The following is a 27588-nucleotide window of genomic DNA, read 5'->3' as shown; positions in this document are numbered from 1 at the left end:
TTGCGCGCAAGGATACTGGCTGCCAACCGGTCATTCTACAGCCTGAAAAAGCAGTTTACCTCAAAGAACCTGTCGCGACGGACGAAGCTGGGACTATATAGTACCTATATAGTACCAGTACTCACATACGCCTCTGAGACATGGACACTGTCCAAATCTGACGAAACCCTCTTAGCCGCGTTCGAGAGGAAGATGCTCAGAAGGATACTTGGCCCCGTATGTGTGGAAGGACAAAGGAGGAGCCGCTATAATGACGAGCTATACGAGATGTACGGCGACCTCACTGTCGTACAGCGTATCAAGCTCGCCAGGCTCCGGTGGGCTGGCCATGTTGTACGCATGGAAACGAACGACCCAGCCCGTAAAGTCTTTTTAGGCCGTCCACAAGGACAGAGGAGGCGTGGTAGGCCCAAATTGAGGTGGAAAGATGGCGTGGAGGCGTCCGTCATTAGGGCAGGGATAACGGACTGGCAGACGAAAGCGCGAGACCGTGAGCGGTTTCGGACACTCCTGAGGCAGGCCAAGACCGCAAAGCGGTTGTAGTGCCGGATAAGTAAGTAAGTAAATCTCTCCGCAGAATTTGTTGGTTATCGTTGGAATCAAGTATGATAATATGGAAAATTATTTTATAGCTACATTTAAAGATAATGTATCTTTTGTAGAGATATAGTGTAGTGAACTGAACATTTATAAATTAAATTCTTATTCACCATCTAGTATTGCGATACTTGACCTTAAGTATATTAAATGTAAGTTAGTTGCCGTTAATTTACCCCCTTGTCCTCTTGTGTACTTTGATGTTGAAGAATTTCAAGATTCTATGCCTCCATCTGTACTATGTTTTCCATTATTACACACTTTTCTTTCAAACTAACCATATTTTTTATATTAAAATCATGCTTGTGACTTGTTTTGTCTTAGTGTAAATTATAATGTTATCGATTTTGTCCAAAGGTTTACGTTAAGGGTTTTTTAGTTTAGTTTAGTTTTAGTTTAGTTTAGTTTATTAATCGATGGACTATGAAGCCCTCTCGAGTCAAAATTTGTTTACAATACACATAAGATAATGAACAAAACATTTATATATTGTTATTATTGAACGCATTCCGAACACTTAAAATTGCAGTCAGTTCCGTTATCGTCATTCTAGGCTCATAAATATCGTCAGCTGAATTTAATAGACGGCACATACAAAGAAGGGGGTTGCGAGAGCCACATGTTGTTCGGGTTTCAGCGACTGCCAGCATTGGTCGGCGACGGAGTATTCTGGCAGGAACATAGAGGTGAATCCTTGAAAGCAGCTCGAGACAGTCGATGGTTCCGTTTAAGATTCCCGTGATAAATGCCAGTCTGGCGTGCTCAACACGTTCGGCGAGAGGCGGGATCCCAAGCAGCAAACACCTAGTTCTCTAGTCGAGATGACGCGGCCAATCACGAAGGGCGAAGCGCGTTGCCTTCCGTTAGATGGACTCTAGCCGCGCAAGTGCCCGAGTAGATGCTGGCCACCAAACAATGCTAGCATATTCCAGCAGTGGTCTGATAAGTGCGCAGTACAGTGTCTTGAAACACATAGGATCACGAAGCTCGCGCGTCATGTTTATGACCAAGCCAAGTAGACGATTGCCACTAGCGACTACTTGGTCTATCTGTTCTTCGAAGGAGAGTTTAGCATCTAGGAGGACTCCTAGATCCTTTACACAGTTCACTCTTTCGAGGTTCTGACCATCAAGCGTATAATTAAACAGCGCTGGAGCTCTTGAACGGCTGAATGAGATTATGGCGCATTTATCGATACAGACGCTTAGTGCGTTACGCTTGCACCAGGAGACAAATTCAGTCAAAGTGGCTTGAAGTTGAAGATGGTCCTCGGGCTCACGGATTTCACGATAGATTTTAGCATCATCTGGGTAGAGTAGGCAACTATTATCCGGGAGTGCCGTGCACAAGTCGTTTATGTAGAGCAGAAACAACAGAGGCCCCAGGTTGCTGCCCTGGGGTACGCCGGAAGAGGCACCGATAGATCTAAATTGGTGGGAGCCCATTCTAACTGCATATGAACGACCACATAAATACGATTTCATCCACTTTACCAGGGGTGGTGATAATCCAAGTCTATCAAGTTTTGCCAGAAGAATGTTGTGGGACACACTGTCAAAAGCCGCCTTAGTGTCCGTGTAAATGGCATCAACCTGCAAAACCATCATCAATGGACTTATAACAGCCGCTAACGAATTGCATCAGATTTGTCGTAGTTGATCTCTTAGGCATGAATCCATGTTGGTTGGTGCTGATGTATTTGCCGGCAGATGCTATTAATGGTTCATAGATGAGGAGCTCGAACACTTTGGCGCAGGCAGCTAAAAAGGTAATACCTCGATAGTTCACTGCTTCGTTTTGCTGCCCTTTTTGTGGATGGGTGTTAGCCATGAGACCTTCCACAGTGATGGAAAGGTTCCTGTGCGCAGAGATTCGTTAAAAATCTTAGTTAAAACAGGAGCTACCGATACGGCACAACGCTTGAGAATTGTCGCTGGGATACCATCTGGCCCCTCGGAGTATGACGACTTGAGACGCTCGATTTTTGGGTAACCAGGGTCTCGGTGACGATAGGTTGCGTGACATGAATTGCATCTGCCGGAGTGTTCACGAGTGCGGAAGCAACAACCTCCGGATGTGTGATGTTAGAGATGAAGCTATCCTCGAAACGCGTGGCGAACAGTTCACAAATATCTAATGGCGAGTGTGCACAATTATCCTTATACCGAATAGTCCCGGGGAGCCAGTTGACTTGCGCATGTTGTCGGCAAAGCTCTAAAAGCGGCGAGGGTACTCTTGCAAGCTTCGTTCAGTGTGTCGTATATATCGACGATAGCAGACTCTATTATAACGTCGATAAAGTGCATGAACACCATTGTAGTAAAGCCGACACGGTGTGGACCGACTAGCGCGCAAATAGTCATAAACGGCTCGCTTTGCTTTTTTTAGGGCATGCAATGTGCGGTCACCCCACGGCGGTCCGCGATGGGGCTTTTTAATAGGAGCACATTCACGCAATGCGGCCCGCATAAACTCTGAGAAATCGTTCGTGGCATGGTCAATGGATGTATAGTTTGAGCGTTCAAAGGATTGGTTGAAGGAGCAGATCAGTCTCTTGAGTTTAGTAAAGTCAGCACGTGCGCTTTATTTCCGTAACAGTGGTAGCGTGATTCATAGACGATGCTGTGATTTCCAAATCAAATTCGAGCGGTGGGTGATAGCAGTCTATTGGCAGCAGCGAGTGCTCGCTGACGCGTATGAGCGAAGAAGTTGTTGCACTTGAACAATTTCCGTATCCAAGGTCTGAAATGCGCCCCATAGAGTTAGTGTTGTTATTAAGTTGGTACAGCGCATTCTGGAGCAGTCCATCGACGAATTGGGCGCTACGAACTGAACTAGTATGAGGTTCAAAAAACACAAAAGGGGTTTCATGATTCGATTGCGCAGGCGACCAGGAAAGAGCGGGTTGGTTAAAGTCTCCCACGAGCACGAATCTGTCGTTTGGACCTAGTGTGTCGCAAATGCTTTTGACGGTGTCCAGTAATGCATTTATTTTTCTTTCGTCCGTGCTGTGGTTGGGAGGAAGGTAGGCAGCAGCAATGTATAATCGGTACGTCGGGAGCTGAATGCAGATGCAAGCGAATTCAAGTGTTTGCGCAAGCACTGGAAGCGCATGAGAGCGGAGAGCGGAACTCACCGCAATTAGTACTCCACCGCCTCGAGATAGAGAGCTGTTTGCGGCATTTCTATCGCATCGATAGACACAGTGCGCATCGCCAAATAGGAGAGCTGTGGGAAGGCTGGGATCGAGCCAAGTCTCAGTGAGTACCACAACATCATAGTCCGCTTCTAATACAGTTAAACGGAACTCATCAGCTTTGGATCGTAAACCTCGCACGTTCTGATAGTATACAGTTATAGACGTGGAACGGACATTGAGTGGTAAGCGTGTTGGTGCATTTTAACGGTGTTTGGTGTAGCTGTAGTTGTTTTTGGTGGAGCAGGCGATATTAAGGTACAATTCATATCGGGTGATAATTGTACAGGGTGCATCGGGCTATGTCGAACAGGTATAGGTGTGTTTGTGTTGGTAAGTTCAGGACGATGGTGAGACGGCCTTTGTGGGAGTGAGATAAACTCACGCACACCGAGCCCGACCGGCCAAGATCCTGCGGTAAGTGCTATATCTCGAAGAGCAGCGATAATTCTAACCTTAAAAGTTAGTGAACTAACCGAACTAATGGTTGTTCCCGCTTTCAGCAAACTAAAAGCGATGACGTCCGTGGTGTCCAACTGTGATTTTACCATCGACACTATCTGGTCAACGGTGACGGTTTTAGCTAACTTAGACAGATGTAGCCACATATAGTTTGTTCTTGGTAGTTGTGACACGGTTGGGATCGACGTGGTGGTGGTACCGGTTCTTGTTATTATTGGTGGTAGTGAAGGGCGATTTCTTTGGTGAGTATTGTCGGTGTCTGTATTTACAGGGTATAGTGGAGCATTGTCAACAACAATGGCTTCCGTGGATGCAACAACGTCACGGAACAACCTTCTACGCTTTCCACTCGGGAGGGCATCTGGGGGCGATACGTTGAAGCGTTTGCTAGGAGCTTGGTGAGCCGCGGCATAACTGGCAAAGCCCTCACGGATTTCGTGCATCACAGGCGGGACTAAAGCAGCTTTCATCACCTCGACAGCGGCAGTAAGAGCCGCCTGGAAGCCGACCTGCATACCCGTTGTTTTAACTGCTTTACTATGTGGGTTGCCAAGAGCATTCGAACACCTTACACAGCTCCAATGAAGAGATGCCGTCCGTTTTACCTCTTCGATCACAGTGAAAGGTAATTTAGTGCACGCTGAGTGATATACAGCATCACAGAACGAGCACATAATACCACATTCAAGCGATTCAAGTGGCACAGAGCAGTCACAGCAAACTCCCTCCATTTTAGTTGCCGTTGCAGATAGATGCCACAGGACTCAGGAACAAACGCAGGAATACAGCAAAGTCAGGAATGGTTGTGGCGAACAATTGAAGGCAGGACTACCAGAGACAGCTTATGTCACAGCTAAGCGGCAGTTTGACGAAAATTAGGTCGAGACAACAAAATAATTCACGAATTTACGCGGAGCACAGTGAGAAAACACACTCAGTCGTCAGCTGTCAACTGTCAACTGTGTTATTTTAAAACTTGTTGGTGGAGGGTATATCATAGTATATATGTAGGAAGTAGGAGACAGTTGTCAGTTGTCAGACAAGGGAAGTGAGACGAGTGTCAAGGAATGAATTTAGGATCACCCTGTGCTGATGTCAATCGAACTGACGACGCAGTAGGTTTAGCTAGAGCGAAACATTCACGCGGGAGAAGCCAAGCGAAGCAGACGAAAGTGAATAAGTGAACTGTAAAACCATCTCTTTCCGCGTACCCTCTTTTCTTCTACGTTCTACATGGGGGCTCAACCGGGATGAGGCTAAGCAAAGTGATGAGTTTACAGTTATGAAAAGTTGCATAATGTCTTAAAGTTGATAAAGTTGTTCATGTCGTAATGTTGATAAAGTTGTAAAGTTGTTAAAGTCGTTCAAGTCGTAAAGTTAGTAAAGTTGTTAAGTTGCAGTAGTGGTTCGAATTGGAAAAGTTGAATTAGTTGGTGTTTCATCCGATGTGAAAGTGTGAATTTGTGCCGAAAAGTTGACGTTGTGACGCATAAAGGTTGTTAAAGTTGCGATTGTGACGTTGTAAAGTGTGTTTAAATAAAAGCTAAAGTTGTGCAAAACGTTAATCGATCTCTTGACGCTCTTCAGTATTGGAAAGCAACTGAGTACGAACCGGAGTCCTTAGGGGGAATGACCGGTGCAGCAGGATGACGAGCAGATTCCTTCGCGCACCCGAGCATACGCACGTGAGTTTTTAGCGCCACTTTGTGAATTATAAATACATTATACACGTTTCTAATTTCGGCATAAAAACGTTTTTATAGATATTTGGGTAGAAAGAATCGGTTGCTTCGCCACACCTGTTATATATAAATATGTTATGCACTTTAACCATTATTTGCTTTAAGGCTTTAACCATTATTTGCTCTACTTTTGTGGCATAACTATTTTCTCATCGTCAGTATATAAACATTTAAACCCACTTGCACAATTTGTTGTTGATTTCCCACTGTACTATGGTCGCACCCATATGAGCAGTAATGTACACAATCTTCTACACGTATTTGAAGACGTTGAAGAACTTGGTCCATCGGACGATTGGTCGTCTTATGATTATGAAAACTTTTTACAGTTTATGAAACGAGATGTTAAGACAGGTTCAAAATGTGTGGAACAAGTAGCGGGCAGATGCAAGTTATATGCCTCAATTAATGTGCATCATGGTCCCAAAGAAAAGAAATATCCCTGTTTGACTATAGATGGCTGTGGAGTGCATGTAACTGAAAGCTTTTGTTTAAAACCAAAATTTCGGGATCAATGGTTTTTAACAAAATCAAATGGTATAGTAACATTTTTGAGAGTATAAATCTCTCCGCAGAATTTGTTGGTTATCGTTGGAATCAAGTATGATAATACGGAAAATTATTTTATGGCTACATTTAAAGATAATGTATCTTTTGTAGAGATATAGTGTAGTGAACTGAACATTTATAAACTAAATTCTTATTCACCATCTAGTATTGCGATACTTGACCTTAAGTATATTAAATGTAAGTTAGTTGCCGTTAATTTACCCCCTTGTCCTCTTGTGTACTTTGATGTTGAAGAATTTCAAGATTCTATGCCTCCATCTGTACTATGTTTTCCATTATTACACACTTTTCTTTCAAACTAACCATATTTTTTATATTAAAATCATGCTTGTGACTTGTTTTGTCTTAGTGTAAATTATAATGGTATCGATTTTGTCCAAAGGTTTACGTTAAGGGTTTTTTAGTTTAGTTTAGTTTTAGTTTAGTTTAGTTTATTAATCGATGGACTATGAAGCCCTCTCGAGTCAAAATTTGTTTACAATACACATAAGATAATGAACAAAACATTTATATATTGTTATTATTGAACGCATTCCGAACACTTAAAATTGAAGTCAGTTCCGTTATCGTCATTCTAGGCTCATAAATATCGTCAGCTGAATTTAATAGACGGCACATACAAAGAAGGGGGTTGCGAGAGCCAAATGTTGTTCGGGTTTCAGCGACTGCCAGCATTGGTCGGCGACGGAGTATTCTGGCAGGAACATAGAGGTGAATCCTTGAAAGCAGCTCGAGACAGTCGATGGTTCCGTTTAAGATTCCCGTGATAAATGCCAGTCTGGCGTGCTCAACACGTTCGGCGAGAGGCGGGATCCCAAGCAGCAAACACCTAGTTCTCTAGTCGAGATGACGCGGCCAATCACGAAGGGCGAAGCGCGTTGCCTTCCGTTAGATGGACTCTAGCCGCGCAAGTGCCCGAGTAGATGCTGGCCACCAAACAATGCTAGCATATTCCAGCAGTGGTCTGATAAGTGCGCAGTACAGTGTCTTGAAACACATAGGATCACGAAGCTCGCGCGTCATGTTTATGACCAAGCCAAGTAGACGATTGCCACTAGCGACTACTTGGTCTATCTGTTCTTCGAAGGAGAGTTTAGCATCTAGGAGGACTCCTAGATCCTTTACACAGTTCACTCTTTCGAGGTTCTGACCATGAAGCGTATAATCAAACAGCGCTGGAGCTCTTGAACGGCTGAATGAGATTATGGCGCATTTATCGATACAGACGCTTAGTGCGTTACGCTTGCACCAGGAGACAAATTCAGTCAAAGTGGCTTGAAGTTGAAGATGGTCCTCGGGCTCACGGATTTCACGATAGATTTTAGCATCATCTGGGTAGAGTAGGCAACTATTATCCGGGAGTGCCGTGCACAAGTCGTTTATGTAGAGCAGAATCAACAGAGGCCCCAGGTTGCTGCCCTGGGGTACGCCGGAAGAGGCACCGATAGCTCTAAATTGGTGGGAGCCCATTCTAACTGCATATGAACGACCACATAAATACGATTTCATCCACTTTACCAGGGGTGGTGATAATCCAAGTCTATCAAGTTTTGCCAGAAGAATGTTGTGGGACACACTGTCAAAAGGCCGCCTTAATGTCCGTGTAAATGGCATCAACCTGCATACCTGCATGAATTGCATCAGATTTGTCGTAGTTGATCTCTTAGGCATGAATCCATGTTGGTTGGTGCTGATGTATTTGCCGGCAGATGCTATTAATGGTTCATAGATGAGGAGCTCGAACACTTTGGCGCAGGCAGCTAAAAAGGTAATACCTCGATAGTTCACTGCTTCGTTTTGCTGCCCTTTTTGTGGATGGGTGTTAGCCATGAGACCTTCCACAGTGATGGAAAGGTTCCTGTGCGCAGAGATTCGTTAAAAATCTTAGTTAAAACAGGAGCTACCGATACGGCACAACGCTTGAGAATTGTCGCTGGGATACCATCTGGCCCCTCGGAGTATGACGACTTGAGACGCTCGATTTTTTGGGTAACCAGGGTCTCGGTGACGATAGGTTGCGTGACATGAATTGCATCTGCCGGAGTGTTCACGAGTGCGGAAGCAACAACCTCCGGATGTGTGATGTTAGAGATGAAGCTATCCTCGAAACGCGTGGCGAACAGTTCACAAATATCTAATGGCGAGTGTGCACAATTATCCTTATACCGAATAGTCCCGGGGAGCCAGTTGACTTGCGCATGTTGTCGGCAAAGCTCTAAAAGCGGCGAGGGTACTCTTGCAAGCTTCGTTCAGTGTTTCATATATATCGACGATAGCAGACTCTATTATAACGTCGATAAAGTGCATGAACACCATTGTAGTAAAGCCGACACGGTGTGGACCGACTAGCGCGCAAATAGTCATAAACGGCTCGCTTTGCTTTTTTTAGGGCATGCAATGTGCGGTCACCCCACGGCGGTCCGCGATGGGGCTTTTTAATAGGAGCACATTCACGCAATGCCGCCCACATAAACTCTGAGAAATCGTTCGTGGCATGGTCAATGGATGTATAGTTTGAGCGTTCAAAGGATTGGTTGAAGGAGCAGATCAGTCTCTTGAGTTTAGTAAAGTCAGCACGTGCGCTTTATTTCCGTAACAGTGGTAGCGTGATTCATAGACGATGCTGTGATTTCCAAATCAAATTCGAGCGGTGGGTGATAGCAGTCTATTGGCAGCAGCGAGTGCTCGCTGACGCGTATGAGCGAAGAAGTTGTTGCACTTGAACAATTTCCGTATCCAAGGTCTGAAATGCGCCCCATAGAGTTAGTGTTGTTATTAAGTTGGTACAGCGCATTCTGGAGCAGTCCATCGACGAATTGGGCGCTACGAACTGAACTAGTATGAGGTTCAAAAAACACAAAAGGGGTTTCATGATTCGATTGCGCAGGCGACCAGGAAAGAGCGGGTTGGTTAAAGTCTCCCACGAGCACGAATCTGTCGTTTGGACCTAGTGTGTCGCAAATGCTTTTGACGGTGTCCAGTAATGCATTTATTTTTCTTTCGTCCGTGCTGTGGTTGGGAGGAAGGTAGGCAGCAGCAATGTATAATCGGTACGTCGGGAGCTGAATGCAGATGCAAGCGAATTCAAGTGTTTGCGCAAGCACTGGAAGCGCATGAGAGCGGAGAGCGGAACTCACCGCAATTAGTACTCCACCGCCTCGAGATAGAGAGCTGTTTGCGGCATTTCTATCGCATCGATAGACACAGTGCGCATCGCCAAATAGGAGAGCTGTGGGAAGGCTGGGATCGAGCCAAGTCTCAGTGAGTACCACAACATCATAGTCCGCTTCTAATACAGTTAAACGGAACTCATCAGCTTTGGATCGTAAACCTCGCACGTTCTGATAGTATACAGTTATAGACGTGGAACGGACATTGAGTGGTAAGCGTGTTGGTGCATTTTAACGGTGTTTGGTGTAGCTGTAGTTGTTTTTGGTGGAGCAGGCGATATTAAGGTACTGTAGGTCTCTACAATTACAATCTTTATTTCGTGTACAGGAGAATCGTTTTGTTGCGGTACACAGGAGTATTCAGAAAAAAGAGAGGGCTTATCCGATCGGATGATCCTATTTATACCTTCTCTCTCTCTCGCCTTACGCTCGCGCGCCTATTCTTTCTCACGCACCTATTCTTTCTCGCGCACCTATTCTTTCTCGCGCACCTACGCACTCTCGCGAGGCTACGCATTTCTCGCGCTCATTATGCGTGTCCTGCCTGACTCTCCCGTTATTTGCTAACCTCTCTAACTATCTACTTGAGACCCTAGTTAACCCTTAACATCGCAGACCTCAAGTGATGGGAAAAAGCCGTCCTTTTTAACTCTCTTATTTTGAACAGGCGAACACCACAGAACCCCCCACCAGTGACGGAGTCGCGATAGAAAAAGAATTGTGAGAGTGTTTGTCTTTTAGATTGCGATTTCATTTAGTTTTTTTGCAAAGCGAACATTCTTTTGGCTATTTGTGGTCTTGCCTGTTTTGGAGACACCCTCCATTTCGAAAGCAGGTTTGAGGCGGTCAATCGAAATAGATTCATTCTTTTCTTTGATTTTAACCGTGAAAAATTTCCTGCACCGTCGAACAACCTCAAAAGGTCCTTCATACGGTGCTTGTAAACCCGTTCTCACTTTATCTACTCGTACGAAAACATGTTTACAGGTTTGAAGGTTTTTTGGTAAGTAGACTGGTGTTGTATCATTAATTTTTGGTGGGCATGGTTCAATGTATTTTAGCGCTTTTTTAAAATCCTGCACAAATTCAGGTACGTCCTCGACGGATTTTGCAGCAGAGGGTAAAAATACTTCGGAAGGAAGTCGCAAACTTTCTCCATATACCATTTCTGCTGGAGCGCCTTTTAATGCGTCTCTGTATGCTACTCGAATGCCCAGCAGAATCAGTGGCAATCGAGAAATCCAATGCGTATTGTCTTCACAGGCTTTTAACGCTCCTTTTAAGTGTCGATGGAATCTTTCAACCATTCCATTGGATTGAGGTGATACGCAGTCGTTTTAATGTGATGTGTCCCTAACAACTTTGTTAGTTCTTCAAAAAGTTTTGACTGGAATTGTCTGCCTCTATCTGTTGTGATTGTAGATGGACAACCAAACCTTGGAATGTAATTCCTGACAAATGTTTCAGCTACCGTTTTCGCCAAAATATCAGGCATCGGATAGCATTCCGGCCAACGTGTGAAACGGTCAACAATGGTTAGTAAGTAGCTCATTCCTTCGGATGGTGGCAATGGACCAACGATGTCCATGTGCACATGTTCAAATCTCCCTTTCGGAACGGATAATGCTTCCAAAGGCGAGCGAGTGTGACGACCAATTTTAGCTTTTTGGCATCCAACACATGAACGAGTCCAGTTTCCCACGTCCTTGTTCATCGACGGCCAGAAAAATCTTTCGGATAACAGCTTGCGTGATGCGCGAATGCCCGGATGGGATAGGTTGTGTAGGTTGGCGAAAGTGCTTCTTCTTAGAGATTGAGGAACATACAACCTATTCTGCCCGGTCGACGACTCGAATACTAGCTTGTTCTTATCCAAGATTAATTGATTCAATTTGAATTTGGAGTTTGCCTGACTATTTGAGTCTTCAAATAGTTGTTTTAGCTGTTCGTCTTTTTGTTGTTCCTTGGCAATTGCTTCATATGTGAAGTTTATGATTTCGTTGGTTTCTCCTATTCGAGATAACGCATCTGCCACAACGTTGCTCTCGCCTGTAATGTACTTTATATCCGTTGTGAATTGTGAAATAAAGTCTAGTTGTCGGCATTGTCTTGGGGATTTTTCTGTTTTTGAATTTAAGGCATGGATCAATGGTTTATGATCTGTATACACCGTGAACGATCTGCCTTCTAAAAAATGTCGGAAATGCTTTATCCCGAGAGTAATAGCGAGCAATTCTCTATCAAATGTGGAATACCTCTGTTCCGTGGGCGTCATTGTTTTGGAAAAAAACGCAAGAGGTTCCAAAATGCCTTCGCTAGTTTGTTGTAATACTGCCCCTACAGCAACACTAGAAGCATCTGTTGTTAGTGTATAAGTAGCATTACTTTTCGGATGCACGAGCATGGTAGCGTTTGAAAGTTCATCCTTTATTTGATTTAGTGCTTGTTCACAAGCGTCAGTCCATTCGAATTTGATTTTCCTATTTTTGTTGTGCTCTTTTACTAACTGGTGAAGCACTCTTAGCTTATCTGAAATGTTAGGAATGAAGCGATGATAATAATTCACCATTCCCAAAACTCTTTGAAGCTGTTTCATCGAACATGGTGAAGGAAAATCTCGGATAGCCATTATTTTTTCCGGCGATGGTGTTATTCCTTTCGCCGAAATTGTGTGGCTCAGGAATGATATTTGATTCACACCAATAATGCATTTTGATGGCTTAAGTTTTATATCGTGATCCGTTAAACGTTTTAGAACAACATGCAAATGTTCTAAATGGGATTCACGCGTCGAACTCGCTATCAGAATGTCATCTATGTACACAAACACAAAATCTAAATCATGAAAAATATTATTCATGAGTCGTTGAAAACACTGGCTTGCATTTCTAAGACCAAACGGCATCCTTAGAAATTCAAATAATCCAAACGGCGTGGTTATCGCCGTTTTGTGGATGTCTTCCTCGGCAACTGGTATGATGTGGTACGCCCGAATGATATCCAGCTTAGAAAAAAATTTGCAACCATCCAAGTTCATCGTAAAATCCTGCACATGCGGGATCGGATAACGATCAGGTATTGTAATGGCATTTAAACGCCTATAATCGCCGCAAGGTCTCCAATCTGAATCAGGTTTGGGTACCATGTGTAGCGGTGACGAAGCTGACGACGAGGACACTCTGCAGATTCCCAGATCCAACATATGTTGAAATTCTGCTTGAGCAATCTTGTGCTTTTTCGGATCCAGACGCCGTGGTTTAGAAAATGGTAAGCTTCCTTTGGTCTCGATATTATGTACTATCGAATGCCTAACTGGTTTTTTATAATCTGGTGGATCCACTAAAGTTGGATATTTTTTAAAAATTTCTCCAAACATGTTCGATTCAATCATCCAGTTTTTGGGGGTAGGTGTATCCACTAAAGCGATGGTTGCGATCGTTTCTTGTCCTGTAAGATGATCGATCAACCTCTTTCTTTTTAAGTCGACCCACAAATCGTGTTTCACTAAAAAATCGGCCCCTATGATTGGTCGATTCACTTCAGCAAGTGTGAAACAGTGCGAAAACACTCTCCTAAGTCCAAGACTTAACTGTAGCAACTTGGTTCCGTAAGTAGCAATAGGGCTACCATTAGCTGCTACTAGTTGGTGTTCAGCTTGTTTGATGACATTTCCAAAAAGATTGTACGGTATGACGGACACGTCGGCTCCTGTATCTACAAGGAAGGTAAATGTTGTTTTTCATCGTCAATGAAAAGACGAGAGGAGCCCAATATTGCTCTCGGGTTGCCCGCCGCCGCCGTTGAGCAAATTAGTTTTTTTTGCTGCGAAAAATTGCAGGGTTTTTGGCACCTTCGTGCTTGTTCACCAAACCGAAAATGGAAATAACACATGGGGTGCTTCCGAACCTGTGATGGTGTTCTTGCACGTTTTTGGCTCTGAGATCTGTCCCGCTGTCTTCCTCTATTATTTCCTGTTTGGAAGGAAATTCTCCTTAGCATACTACGCAGTTCAGAAATTTCCTGTCGCAACATTGCAGTTTCATTCGAGGGATTTCTTCCCGAGCTTTCACTAGAAGAAACGCCTGCGATTGATGATTCACTAGAAGAAACACCTGCGATTGATGATACCGCTCCGGCTTGGGTTGCTTCCCACACCCTGTCTGCAATTTTAATCAGCTCATTGATTTCTCGGTACCCGATGGCAATGAGCGCTACTTCCATTGTTTTTGGCAATCTTGATAACCAAAGCTTACGAATAAGTTCGGAAGTGAGGTTTGCAGAATCACCGGCCAGCTGAACCATGTGTCTGTAAAATTCAGACGGACTACGATCACCCATTTGTACGTGATACAATAACTGAGTGATTCGTTGTTCTTCACTCACGTTAAGCCTTTCTAGAAGTTGACTTTTTAAATGTGAGTACGGGTTGTTCGGTAATGGCATAGTTATTATGTCCATTATTTTCGGCAAGACGTTTTTCGGGAGCACGCTTAGAACGTGAGAATATTTCGAGCGTTCCCTTGTAACGTTTGATATATCGAACTCAGCTTCTGCTGCCACAAACCATGCGCTTGGAGCGTCTTCCCAAAAACAAGGCAATTTTGTGGAAATTTTTTCTATGGCCAAATGAGAGTTTTCTTGTTCCATCGCTCCCGCCACTGATGACGGCCCCGCGGCTCGCACCGGAATTGCACTGGGACCAGCATTTTTATCATCACTTTCGTTCTTTGACATTTTGGGTTCACAGAATATTCCCTATCTAATAAAAAAAATGTACCTAATTCTCTCTAAAATGCTTACACTATTGAGCTGAATTTTTTTTTTTTTTTAAATGAAAATTGCGTATTATGATGAAAAAAAAAATTGTTTGAAATGTTTGCGACGTATCACGAAACGATTGTGAACTTTGTATAAATATGCATATATATAAATAGGTCGGCAAATTCAAATTTGACGCATGTAAATATTTAACGCAATAGTATATACGATAATAATATAATGAACGCGGGAAAATACGTTATAATAAGAGAAAAGATAAAATAAAATAAAGGAACGAGCTCACCGATATCGTGGCGTATAGCGACGGCAGCCGGTAGGTCACCACGAGGTTCTCAGCTCGTTGTTCTCGATAGCGGCTGCGGCGTTGTGGTTCCTGCAGCAAAGACGATGCTGCGCCGATGAAAATCTCGACACGTTATTGCGATGGCTGCGCCGACGAAAAACTGCACACGTCATCCACGATGTTGCACCGTAAAAAACTGCACCCGTCATCCACGATGTTCCGCACGTTCGTTCACGTTGAGAACTGCGCCCGTTCGTTCACTATGATGTTCCGTCAAATGATTGGCACGTCATCTTATGCTGCTTCCCGTTGTGTTTTACACAGCTCGATTTCTGCTGCGCGATGGGTTCACGTGGTTTGCCACATAGAGGATCGAGATGGCTGCGGCATATGGTTTCCACCATACTTGATCGCGATGGCTGCTTCACCAGATTTGCCACATAGAAAATCGCGATGGCTGCGTCACGTGGTTTGCCAAATGAAGGATCGCGATGGCTGCTTCACGAGGTTGGCCACATAGAAAATCGCGATGGCTGCGTCACGTGGTTTGCCAAATGGAAGATCGCGATGGTTGCTTCACGAGGTTGGCCACATAGAAGATCGCGATGCTCCCTATGCCTCGTTCTTCACACGGGAAAATTTCTGCTTCGGCGTGGTCCCGTGTGGCACTAGTCAGTTTTCAGAGGGCTGGCTTCTTCCCGGTCCGAAAACGAAAAGAAAAACCCTGTGAGTGGTTTCCTTTGCGACACTCACAATGTGGGCTACCGCATGGTCCGAAACGCGGATTTCACGATGGCATTCACCCCGTACGTTGCATTGACAGGTTTCGTAGTAGCGTTAAAACACTGTCCACGCGGTAACGCGTTGCACTCTCCTTAATATTTCGACACACAGTGTATGTATCCGTGTGCGTTATACTCCAGTCCTGCGCTGCAGCACGATGATAACAGGGACGTGATGAGCTGAAGAGGTGGGACCGTGATGTGCGTTAGCAACGACGGTTGTCGTTTTCTCTCCTCAATAGCCATGCACTTAGCACTTGTTGCACCAATCACGACACTTTTCACGACACACTTCAGATCACGTCGGGGTCACCAATTTGTAGGTCTCTACAATTACAATCTTTATTTCGTGTACAGGAGAATCGTTTTGTTGCGGTACACAGGAGTATTCAGAAAAAAGAGAGGGCTTATCCGATCGGATGATCCTATTTATACCTTCTCTCTCTCTCGCCTTACGCTCGCGCGCCTATTCTTTCTCACGCACCTATTCTTTCTCGCGCACCTATTCTTTCTCGCGCACCTACGCACTCTCGCGAGGCTACGCATTTCTCGCGCTCATTATGCGTGTCCTGCCCGACTCTCCTGTTATTTGCTAACCTCTCTAACTATCTACTTGAGACCCTAGTTAAGCCTTAACATCGCAGACCTCAAGTGATGGGAAAAAGCCGTCCTTTTTAACTCTCTTATTTTGAACAGGCGAACACCACAGTACAATTCATATCGGGTGATAATTGTACAGGGTGCATCGGGCTATGTCGAACAGGTATAGGTGTGTTTGTGTTGGTAAGTTCAGGACGATGGTGAGACGGCCTTTGTGGGAGTGAGATAAACTCACGCACACCGAGCCCGACCGGCCAAGATCCTGCGGTAAGTGCTATATCTCGAAGAGCAGCGATAATTCTAACCTTAAAAGTTAGTGAACTAACCGAGCTAATGGTTGTTCCCGCTTTCAGCAAACTAAAAGCGATGACGTCCGTGGTGTCCAACTGTGATTTTACCATCGACACTACCTGGTCAACGGTGACGGTTTTAGCTAACTTAGACAGATGTAGCCACATATAGTTTGCTCTTGGTAGTTGTGACACGGTTGGGATCGACGTGGTGGTGGTATCGGTTCCTATTATTATTGGTGGTAGTGAAGGGCGATTTCTTTGGTGAGTATTGTCGGTGTCTGTATTTACAGGGTATAGTGGAGCATTGTCAACAACAATGGCTTCCGTGGATGCAACAACGTCACGGAACAACCTTCTACGCTTTCCACTCGGGAGGGCATCTGGGGGCGATACGTTGAAGCGTTCGCTAGGAGCTTGGTGAGCCGCGGCAAAACTGGCAAAGCCCTCACGGATTTCGTGCATCACAGGCGGGACTAAAGCAGCTTTCATCACCTCGACAGCGGCAGTAAGAGCCGCCTGGAAGCCGACCTGCATACCCGTTGTTTTAACTGCTTTACTATGTGGGTTGCCAAGAGCATTCGAACACCTTACACAGCTCCAATGAAGAGATGCCGTCCGTTTTACCTCTTCGATCACAGTGAAAGGTAATTTAGTGCACGCTGAGTGATATACAGCATCACAGAACGTGCACATAATACCACATTCAAGCGATTCAAGTGGCACAGAGCAGTCACAGCAAACTCCCTCCATTTTAGTTGCCGTTGCAGATAGATGCCACAGGACTCAGGAACAAACGCAGGAATACAGCAAAGTCAGGAATGGTTGTGGCGAACAATTGAAGGCAGGACTACCAGAGACAGCTTATGTCACAGCTAAGCGGCAGTTTGACGAAAATTAGGTCGAGACAACAAAATAATTCACGAATTTACGCGGAGCACAGTGAGAAAACACACTCAGTCGTCAGCTGTCAACTGTCAACTGTGTTATTTTAAAACTTGTTGGTGGAGGGTATATCATAGTATATATGTAGGAAATAGGAGACAGTTGTCAGTTGTCAGACAAGGGAAGTGAGACGAGTGTCAAGGAATGAATTTAGGATCACCCTGTGCTGATGTCAATCGAACTGACGACGCAGTAGGTTTAGCTAGAGCGAAACATTCACGCGGGAGAAGCCAAGCGAAGCAGACGAAAGTGAATAAGTGAACTGTAAAACCATCTCTTTCCGCGTACCCTCTTTTCTTCTACGTTCTACATGGGGGCTCAACCGGGATGAGGCTAAGCAAAGTGATGAGTTTACAGTTATGAAAAGTTGCATAATGTCTTAAAGTTGATAAAGTTGTTCATGTCGTAATGTTGATAAAGTTGTAAAGTTGTTAAAGTCGTTCAAGTCGTAAAGTTAGTAAAGTTGTTAAGTTGCAGTAGTGGTTCGAATTGGAAAAGTTGAATTAGTTGGTGTTTCATCCGATGTGAAAGTGTGAATTTGTGCCGAAAAGTTGACGTTGTGACGCATAAAGGTTGTTAAAGTTGCGATTGTGACGTTGTAAAGTGTGTTTAAATAAAAGCTAAAGTTGTGCAAAACGTTAATCGATCTCTTGACGCTCTTCAGTATTGGAAAGCAACTGAGTACGAACCGGAGTCCTTAGGGGGAATGACCGGTGCAGCAGGATGACGAGCAGATTCCTTCGCGCACCCGAGCATACGCACGTGATTTTTTAGCGCCACTTTGTGAATTATAAATACATTATACACGTTTCTAATTTCGGCATAAAAACGTTTTTATAGATATTTGGGTAGGAAGAATCGGTTGCTTCGCCACACCTGTTATATATAAATATGTTATGCACTTTAACCATTATTTGCTTTAAGGCTTTAACCATTATTTGCTCTACTTTTGTGGCATAACTATTTTCTCATCGTCAGTATATAAACATTTAAACCCACTTGCACAATTTGTTGTTGATTTCCCACTGTACTATGGTCGCACCCATATGAGCAGTAATGTACACAATCTTCTACACGTATTTGAAGACGTTGAAGAACTTGGTCCATCGGACGATTGGTCGTCTTATGATTATGAAAACTTTTTACAGTTTATGAAACGAGATGTTAAGACAGGTTCAAAATGTGTGGAACAAGTAGCGGGCAGATGCAAGTTATATGCCTCAATTAATGTGCATCATGGTCCCAAAGAAAAGAAATATCCCTGTTTGACTATAGATGGCTGTGGAGTGCATGTAACTGAAAGCTTTTGTTTAAAACCAAAATTTCGGGATCAATGGTTTTTAACAAAATCAAATGGTATAGTAACATTTTTGAGAGTATAAATCTCTCCGCAGAATTTGTTGGTTATCGTTGGAATCAAGAATGATAATACGGAAAATTATTTTATGGCTACATTTAAAGATAATGTATCTTTTGTAGAGATATAGTGTAGTGAACTGAACATTTATAAACTAAATTCTTATTCACCATCTAGTATTGCGATACTTGACCTTAAGTATATTAAATGTAAGTTAGTTGCCGTTAATTTACCCCCTTGTCCTCTTGTGTACTTTGATGTTGAAGAATTTCAAGATTCTATGCCTCCATCTGTACTATGTTTTCCATTATTACACACTTTTCTTTCAAACTAACCATATTTTTTATATTAAAATCATGCTTGTGACTTGTTTTGTCTTAGTGTAAATTATAATGGTATCGATTTTGTCCAAAGGTTTACGTTAAGGGTTTTTTAGTTTAGTTTAGTTTTAGTTTAGTTTAGTTTATTAATCGATGGACTATGAAGCCCTCTCGAGTCAAAATTTGTTTACAATACACATAAGATAATGAACAAAACATTTATATATTGTTATTATTGAACGCATTCCGAACACTTAAAATTGAAGTCAGTTCCGTTATCGTCATTCTAGGCTCATAAATATCGTCAGCTGAATTTAATAGACGGCACATACAAAGAAAGGGGTTGCGAGAGCCAAATGTTGTTCGGGTTTCAGCGACTGCCAGCATTGGTCGGCGACGGAGTATTCTGGCAGGAACATAGAGGTGAATCCTTGAAAGCAGCTCGAGACAGTCGATGGTTCCGTTTAAGATTCCCGTGATAAATGCCAGTCTGGCGTGCTCAACACGTTCGGCGAGAGGCGGGATCCCAAGCAGCAAACACCTAGTTCTCTAGTCGAGATGACGCGGCCAATCACGAAGGGCGAAGCGCGTTGCCTTCCGTTAGATGGACTCTAGCCGCGCAAGTGCCCGAGTAGATGCTGGCCACCAAACAATGCTAGCATATTCCAGCAGTGGTCTGATAAGTGCGCAGTACAGTGTCTTGAAACACATAGGATCACGAAGCTCGCGCGTCATGTTTATGACCAAGCCAAGTAGACGATTGCCACTAGCGACTACTTGGTCTATCTGTTCTTCGAAGGAGAGTTTAGCATCTAGGAGGACTCCTAGATCCTTTACACAGTTCACTCTTTCGAGGTTCTGACCATGAAGCGTATAATCAAACAGCGCTGGAGCTCTTGAACGGCTGAATGAGATTATGGCGCATTTATCGATACAGACGCTTAGTGCGTTACGCTTGCACCAGGAGACAAATTCAGTCAAAGTGGCTTGAAGTTGAAGATGGTCCTCGGGCTCACGGATTTCACGATAGATTTTAGCATCATCTGGGTAGAGTAGGCAACTATTATCCGGGAGTGCCGTGCACAAGTCGTTTATGTAGAGCAGAATCAACAGAGGCCCCAGGTTGCTGCCCTGGGGTACGCCGGAAGAGGCACCGATAGCTCTAAATTGGTGGGAGCCCATTCTAACTGCATATGAACGACCACATAAATACGATTTCATCCACTTTACCAGGGGTGGTGATAATCCAAGTCTATCAAGTTTTGCCAGAAGAAAGTTGTGGGACACACTGTCAAAAGGCCGCCTTAATGTCCGTGTAAATGGCATCAACCTGCATACCTGCATGAATTGCATCAGATTTGTCGTAGTTGATCTCTTAGGCATGAATCCATGTTGGTTGGTGCTGATGTATTTGCCGGCAGATGCTATTAATGGTTCATAGATGAGGAGCTCGAACACTTTGGCGCAGGCAGCTAAAAAGGTAATACCTCGATAGTTCACTGCTTCGTTTTGCTGCCCTTTTTGTGGATGGGTGTTAGCCATGAGACCTTCCACAGTGATGGAAAGGTTCCTGTGCGCAGAGATTCGTTAAAAATCTTAGTTAAAACAGGAGCTACCGATACGGCACAACGCTTGAGAATTGTCGCTGGGATACCATCTGGCCCCTCGGAGTATGACGACTTGAGACGCTCGATTTTTTGGGTAACCAGGGTCTCGGTGACGATAGGTTGCGTGACATGAATTGCATCTGCCGGAGTGTTCACGAGTGCGGAAGCAACAACCTCCGGATGTGTGATGTTAGAGATGAAGCTATCCTCGAAACACGTGGCGAACAGTTCACAAATATCTAATGGCGAGTGTGCACAATTATCCTTATACCGAATAGTCCCGGGGAGCCAGTTGACTTGCGCATGTTGTCGGCAAAGCTCTAAAAGCGGCGAGGGTACTCTTGCAAGCTTCGTTCAGTGTTTCATATATATCGACGATAGCAGACTCTATTATAACGTCGATAAAGTGCATGAACACCATTGTAGTAAAGCCGACACGGTGTGGACCGACTAGCGCGCAAATAGTCATAAACGGCTCGCTTTGCTTTTTTTAGGGCATGCAATGTGCGGTCACCCCACGGCGGTCCGCGATGGGGCTTTTTAATAGGAGCACATTCACGCAATGCCGCCCACATAAACTCTGAGAAATCGTTCGTGGCATGGTCAATGGATGTATAGTTTGAGCGTTCAAAGGATTGGTTGAAGGAGCAGATCAGTCTCTTGAGTTTAGTAAAGTCAGTACGTGCGCTTTATTTCCGTAACAGTGGTAGCGTGATTCATAGACGATGCTGTGATTTCCAAATCAAATTCGAGCGGTGGGTGATAGCAGTCTATTGGCAGCAGCGAGTGCTCGCTGACGCGTATGAGCGAAGAAGTTGTTGCACTTGAACAATTTCCGTATCCAAGGTCTGAAATGCGCCCCATAGAGTTAGTGTTGTTATTAAGTTGGTACAGCGCATTCTGGAGCAGTCCATCGACGAATTGGGCGCTACGAACTGAACTAGTATGAGGTTCAAAAAACACAAAAGGGGTTTCATGATTCGATTGCGCAGGCGACCAGGAAAGAGCGGGTTGGTTAAAGTCTCCCACGAGCACGAATCTGTCGTTTGGACCTAGTGTGTCGCAAATGCTTTTGACGGTGTCCAGTAATGCATTTATTTTTCTTTCGTCCGTGCTGTGGTTGGGAGGAAGGTAGGCAGCAGCAAAGTATAATCGGTACGTCGGGAGCTGAATGCAGATGCAAGCGAATTCAAGTGTTTGCGCAAGCACTGGAAGCGCATGAGAGCGGAGAGCGGAACTCACCGCAATTAGTACTCCACCGCCTCGAGATAGAGAGCTGTTTGCGGCATTTCTATCGCATCGATAGACACAGTGCGCATCGCCAAATAGGAGAGCTGTGGGAAGGCTGGGATCGAGCTAAGTCTCAGTGAGTACCACAACATCATAGTCCGCTTCTAATACAGTTAAACGGAACTCATCAGCTTTGGATCGTAAACCTCGCACGTTCTGATAGTATACAGTTATAGACGTGGAACGGACATTGAGTGGTAAGCGTGTTGGTGCATTTTAACGGTGTTTGGTGTAGCTGTAGTTGTTTTTGGTGGAGCAGGCGATATTAAGGTACTGTAGGTCTCTACAATTACAATCTTTATTTCGTGTACAGGAGAATCGTTTTGTTGCGGTACACAGGAGTATTCAGAAAAAAGAGAGGGCTTATCCGATCGGATGATCCTATTTATACCTTCTCTCTCTCTCGCCTTACGCTCGCGCGCCTATTCTTTCTCACGCACCTATTCTTTCTCGCGCACCTATTCTTTCTCGCGCACCTACGCACTCTCGCGAGGCTACGCATTTCTCGCGCTCATTATGCGTTTCCTGCCTGACTCTCCCGTTATTTGCTAACCTCTCTAACTATCTACTTGAGACCCTAGTTAACCCTTAACATCGCAGACCTCAAGTGATGGGAAAAAGCCGTCCTTTTTAACTCTCTTATTTTGAACAGGCGAACACCACAGAACCCCCCACCAGTGACGGAGTCGCGATAGAAAAAGAATTGTGAGAGTGTTTGTCTTTTAGATTGCGATTTCATTTAGTTTTTTTGCAAAGCGAACATTCTTTTGGCTATTTGTGGTCTTGCCTGTTTTGGAGACACCCTCCATTTCGAAAGCAGGTTTGAGGCGGTCAATCGAAATAGATTCATTCTTTTCTTTGATTTTAACCGTGAAAAATTTCCTGCACCGTCGAACAACCTCAAAAGGTCCTTCATACGGTGCTTGTAAACCCGTTCTCACTTTATCTACTCGTACGAAAACATGTTTACAGGTTTGAAGGTTTTTTGGTAAGTAGACTGGTGTTGTATCATTAATTTTTGGTGGGCATGGTTCAATGTATTTTAGCGCTTTTTTAAAATCCTGCACAAATTCAGGTACGTCCTCGACGGATTTTGCAGCAGAGGGTAAAAATACTTCGGAAGGAAGTCGCAAACTTTCTCCATATACCATTTCTGCTGGAGCGCCTTTTAATGCGTCTCTGTATGCTACTCGAATGCCCAGCAGAATCAGTGGCAATCGAGAAATCCAATGCGTATTGTCTTCACAGGCTTTTAACGCTCCTTTTAAGTGTCGATGGAATCTTTCAACCATTCCATTGGATTGAGGGTGATACGCAGTCGTTTTAATGTGATGTGTCCCTAACAACTTTGTTAGTTCTTCAAAAAGTTTTGACTGGAACTGTCTGCCTCTATCTGTTGTGATTGTAGATGGACAACCAAACCTTGGAATGTAATTCCTGACAAATGTTTCAGCTACCGTTTTAGCCAAAATATCAGGCATCGGATAGCATTCCGGCCAACGTGTGAAACGGTCAACAATGGTTAGTAAGTAGCTCATTCCTTCGGATGGTGGCAATGGACCAACGATGTCCATGTGCACATGTTCAAATCTCCCTTTCGGAACGGATAATGCTTCCAAAGGCGAGCGAGTGTGACGACCAATTTTAGCTTTTTGGCATCCAACACATGAACGAGTCCAGTTTCCCACGTCCTTGTTCATCGACGGCCAGAAAAATCTTTCGGATAACAGCTTGCGTGATGCGCGAATGCCCGGATGGGATAGGTTGTGTAGGTTGGCGAAAGTGCTTCTTCTTAGAGATTGAGGAACATACAACCTATTCTGCCCGGTCGACGACTCGAATACTAGCTTGTTCTTATCCAAGATTAATTGATTCAATTTGAATTTGGAGTTTGCCTGACTATTTGAGTCTTCAAATAGTTGTTTTAGCTGTTCGTCTTTTTGTTGTTCCTTGGCAATTGCTTCATATGTGAAGTTTATGATTTCGTTGGTTTCTCCTATTCGAGATAACGCATCTGCCACAACGTTGCTCTCGCCTGTAATGTACTTTATATCCGTTGTGAATTGTGAAATAAAGTCTAGTTGTCGGCATTGTCTTGGGGATTTTTCTGTTTTTGAATTTAAGGCATGGATCAATGGTTTATGATCTGTATACACCGTGAACGATCTGCCTTCTAAAAAATGTCGGAAATGCTTTATCCCGAGAGTAATAGCGAGCAATTCTCTATCAAATGTGGAATACCTCTGTTCCGTGGGCGTCATTGTTTTGGAAAAAAACGCAAGAGGTTCCAAAATGCCTTCGCTAGTTTGTTGTAATACTGCCCCTACAGCAACACTAGAAGCATCTGTTGTTAGTGTATAAGTAGCATTACTTTTCGGATGCACGAGCATGGTAGCGTTTGAAAGTTCATCCTTTATTTGATTTAGTGCTTGTTCACAAGCGTCAGTCCATTCGAATTTGATTTTCCTATTTTTGTTGTGCTCTTTTACTAACTGGTGAAGCACTCTTAGCTTATCTGAAATGTTAGAAATGAAGCGATGATAATAATTCACCATTCCCAAAACTCTTTGAAGCTGTTTCATCGAACATGGTGAAGGAAAATCTCGGATAGCCATTATTTTTTCCGGCGATGGTGTTATTCCTTTCGCCGAAATTGTGTGGCTCAGGAATGATATTTGATTCACACCAATAATGCATTTTGATGGCTTAAGTTTTATATCGTGATCCGTTAAACGTTTTAGAACAACATGCAAATGTTCTAAATGGGATTCACGCGTCGAACTCGCTATCAGAATGTCATCTATGTACACAAACACAAAATCTAAATCATGAAAAATATTATTCATGAGTCGTTGAAAACACTGGCTTGCATTTCTAAGACCAAACGGCATCCTTAGAAATTCAAATAATCCAAACGGCGTGGTTATCGCCGTTTTGTGGATGTCTTCCTCGGCAACTGGTATGATGTGGTACGCCCGAATGATATCCAGCTTAGAAAAAAATTTGCAACCATCCAAGTTCATCGTAAAATCCTGCACATGCGGGATCGGATAACGATCAGGTATTGTAATGGCATTTAAACGCCTATAATCGCCGCAAGGTCTCCAATCTGAATCAGGTTTGGGTACCATGTGTAGCGGTGACGAAGCTGACGACGAGGACACTCTGCAGATTCCCAGATCCAACATATGTTGAAATTCTGCTTGAGCAATCTTGTGCTTTTTCGGATCCAGACGCCGTGGTTTAGAAAATGGTAAGCTTCCTTTGGTCTCGATATTATGTACTATCGAATGCCTAACTGGTTTTTTATAATCTGGTGGATCCACTAAAGTTGGATATTTTTTAAAAATTTCTCCAAACATGTTCGATTCAATCATCCAGTTTTTGGGGGTAGGTGTATCCACTAAAGCGATGGTTGCGATCGTTTCTTGTCCTGTAAGATGATCGATCAACCTCTTTCTTTTTAAGTCGACCCACAAATCGTGTTTCACTAAAAAATCGGCCCCTATGATTGGTCGATTCACTTCAGCAAGTGTGAAACAGTGCGAAAACACTCTCCTAAGTCCAAGACTTAACTGTAGCAACTTGGTTCCGTAAGTAGCAATAGGGCTACCATTAGCTGCTACTAGTTGGTGTTCAGCTTGTTTGATGACATTTCCAAAAAGATTGTACGGTATGACGGACACGTCGGCTCCTGTATCTACAAGGAAGGTAAATGTTGTTTTTTCATCGTCAATGAAAAGACGAGAGGAGCCCAATATTGCTCTCGGGTTGCCCGCCGCCGCCGTTGAGCAAATTAGTTTTTTTTTGCTGCGAAAAATTGCAGGGTTTTTGGCACCTTCGTGCTTGTTCACCAAACCGAAAATGGAAATAACACATGGGGTGCTTCCGAACCTGTGATGGTGTTCTTGCACGTTTTTGGCTCTGAGATCTGTCCCGCTGTCTTCCTCTATTATTTCCTGTTTGGAAGGAAATTCTCCTTAGCATACTACGCAGTTCAGAAATTTCCTGTCGCAACATTGCAGTTTCATTCGAGGGATTTCTTCCCGAGCTTTCACTAGAAGAAACGCCTGCGATTGATGATTCACTAGAAGAAACACCTGCGATTGATGATACCGCTCCGGCTTGGGTTGCTTCCCACACCCTGTCTGCAATTTTAATCAGCTCATTGATTTCTCGGTACCCGATGGCAATGAGCGCTACTTCCATTGTTTTTGGCAATCTTGATAACCAAAGCTTACGAATAAGTTCGGAAGTGAGGTTTGCAGAATCACCGGCCAGCTGAACCATGTGTCTGTAAAATTCAGACGGACTACGATCACCCATTTGTACGTGATACAATAACTGAGTGATTCGTTGTTCTTCACTCACGTTAAGCCTTTCTAGAAGTTGACTTTTTAAATGTGAGTACGGGTTGTTCGGTAATGGCATAGTTATTATGTCCATTATTTTCGGCAAGACGTGTTTCGGGAGCACGCTTAGAACGTGAGAATATTTCGAGCGTTCCCTTGTAACGTTTGATATATCGAACTCAGCTTCTGCTGCCACAAACCATGCGCTTGGAGCGTCTTCCCAAAAACAAGGCAATTTTGTGGAAATTTTTTCTATGGCCAAATGAGAGTTTTCTTGTTCCATCGCTCCCGCCACTGATGACGGCCCCGCGGCTCGCACCGGAATTGCACTGGGACCAGCATTTTTATCATCACTTTCGTTCTTTGACATTTTGGGTTCACAGAATATTCCCTATCTAATAAAAAAAATGTACCTAATTCTCTCTAAAATGCTTACACTATTGAGCTGAATTTTTTTTTTTTTTTAATGAAAATTGCGTATTATGATGAAAAAAAAAATTGTTTGAAATGTTTGCGACGTATCACGAAACGATTGTGAACTTTGTATAAATATGCATATATATAAATAGGTCGGCAAATTCAAATTTGACGCATGTAAATATTTAACGCAATAGTATATACGATAATAATATAATGATGGAACGCGGGAAAATACGTTATAATAAGAGAAAAGATAAAATAAAATAAAGGAACGAGCTCACCGATATCGTGGCGTATAGCGACGGCAGCCGGTAGGTCACCACGAGGTTCTCAGCTCGTTGTTCTCGATAGCGGCTGCGGCGTTGTGGTTCCTGCAGCAAAGACGATGCTGCGCCGATGAAAATCTCGACACGTTATTGCGATGGCTGCGCCGACGAAAAACTGCACACGTCATCCACGATGTTGCACCGTAAAAAACTGCACCCGTCATCCACGATGTTCCGCACGTTCGTTCACGTTGAGAACTGCGCCCGTTCGTTCACTATGATGTTCCGTCAAATGATTGGCACGTCATCTTATGCTACTTCCCGTTGTGTTTTACACAGCTCGATTTCTGCTGCGCGATGGGTTCACGTGGTTTGCCACATAGAGGATCGAGATGGCTGCGGCATATGGTTTCCACCATACAGGATCGCGATGGCTGCTTCACCAGATTTGCCACATAGAAAATCGCGATGGCTGCGTCACGTGGTTTGCCAAATGAAGGATCGCGATGGCTGCTTCACGAGGTTGGCCACATAGAAAATCGCGATGGCTGCGTCACGTG

General features: G+C 44.0%; 1 long non-coding RNA gene across 1 annotated transcript; it reads left to right on the top strand.

Moving 5' to 3' along the window:
* The first annotated feature begins 16288 nt into the window (after positions 1-16288).
* Positions 16289-18047, top strand: LOC121601143. The gene is made up of 3 exons (XR_006006025.1): positions 16289-16448; positions 16535-17118; positions 17230-18047. It is a non-coding gene; the product is annotated as an uncharacterized LOC121601143 (long non-coding RNA).
* The last annotated feature ends 9541 nt before the right edge of the window (positions 18048-27588 follow it).

The sequence above is a fragment of the Anopheles merus genome, unplaced genomic scaffold, assembly GCF_017562075.2.
Source record: "Anopheles merus strain MAF unplaced genomic scaffold, AmerM5.1 LNR4000033, whole genome shotgun sequence".
NCBI lineage: Eukaryota > Metazoa > Arthropoda > Insecta > Diptera > Culicidae > Anopheles > Anopheles merus.
The sequence above is the reverse complement of the archived record's forward strand: the minus strand, read 5'-3'. Positions and strand labels throughout refer to the sequence as shown.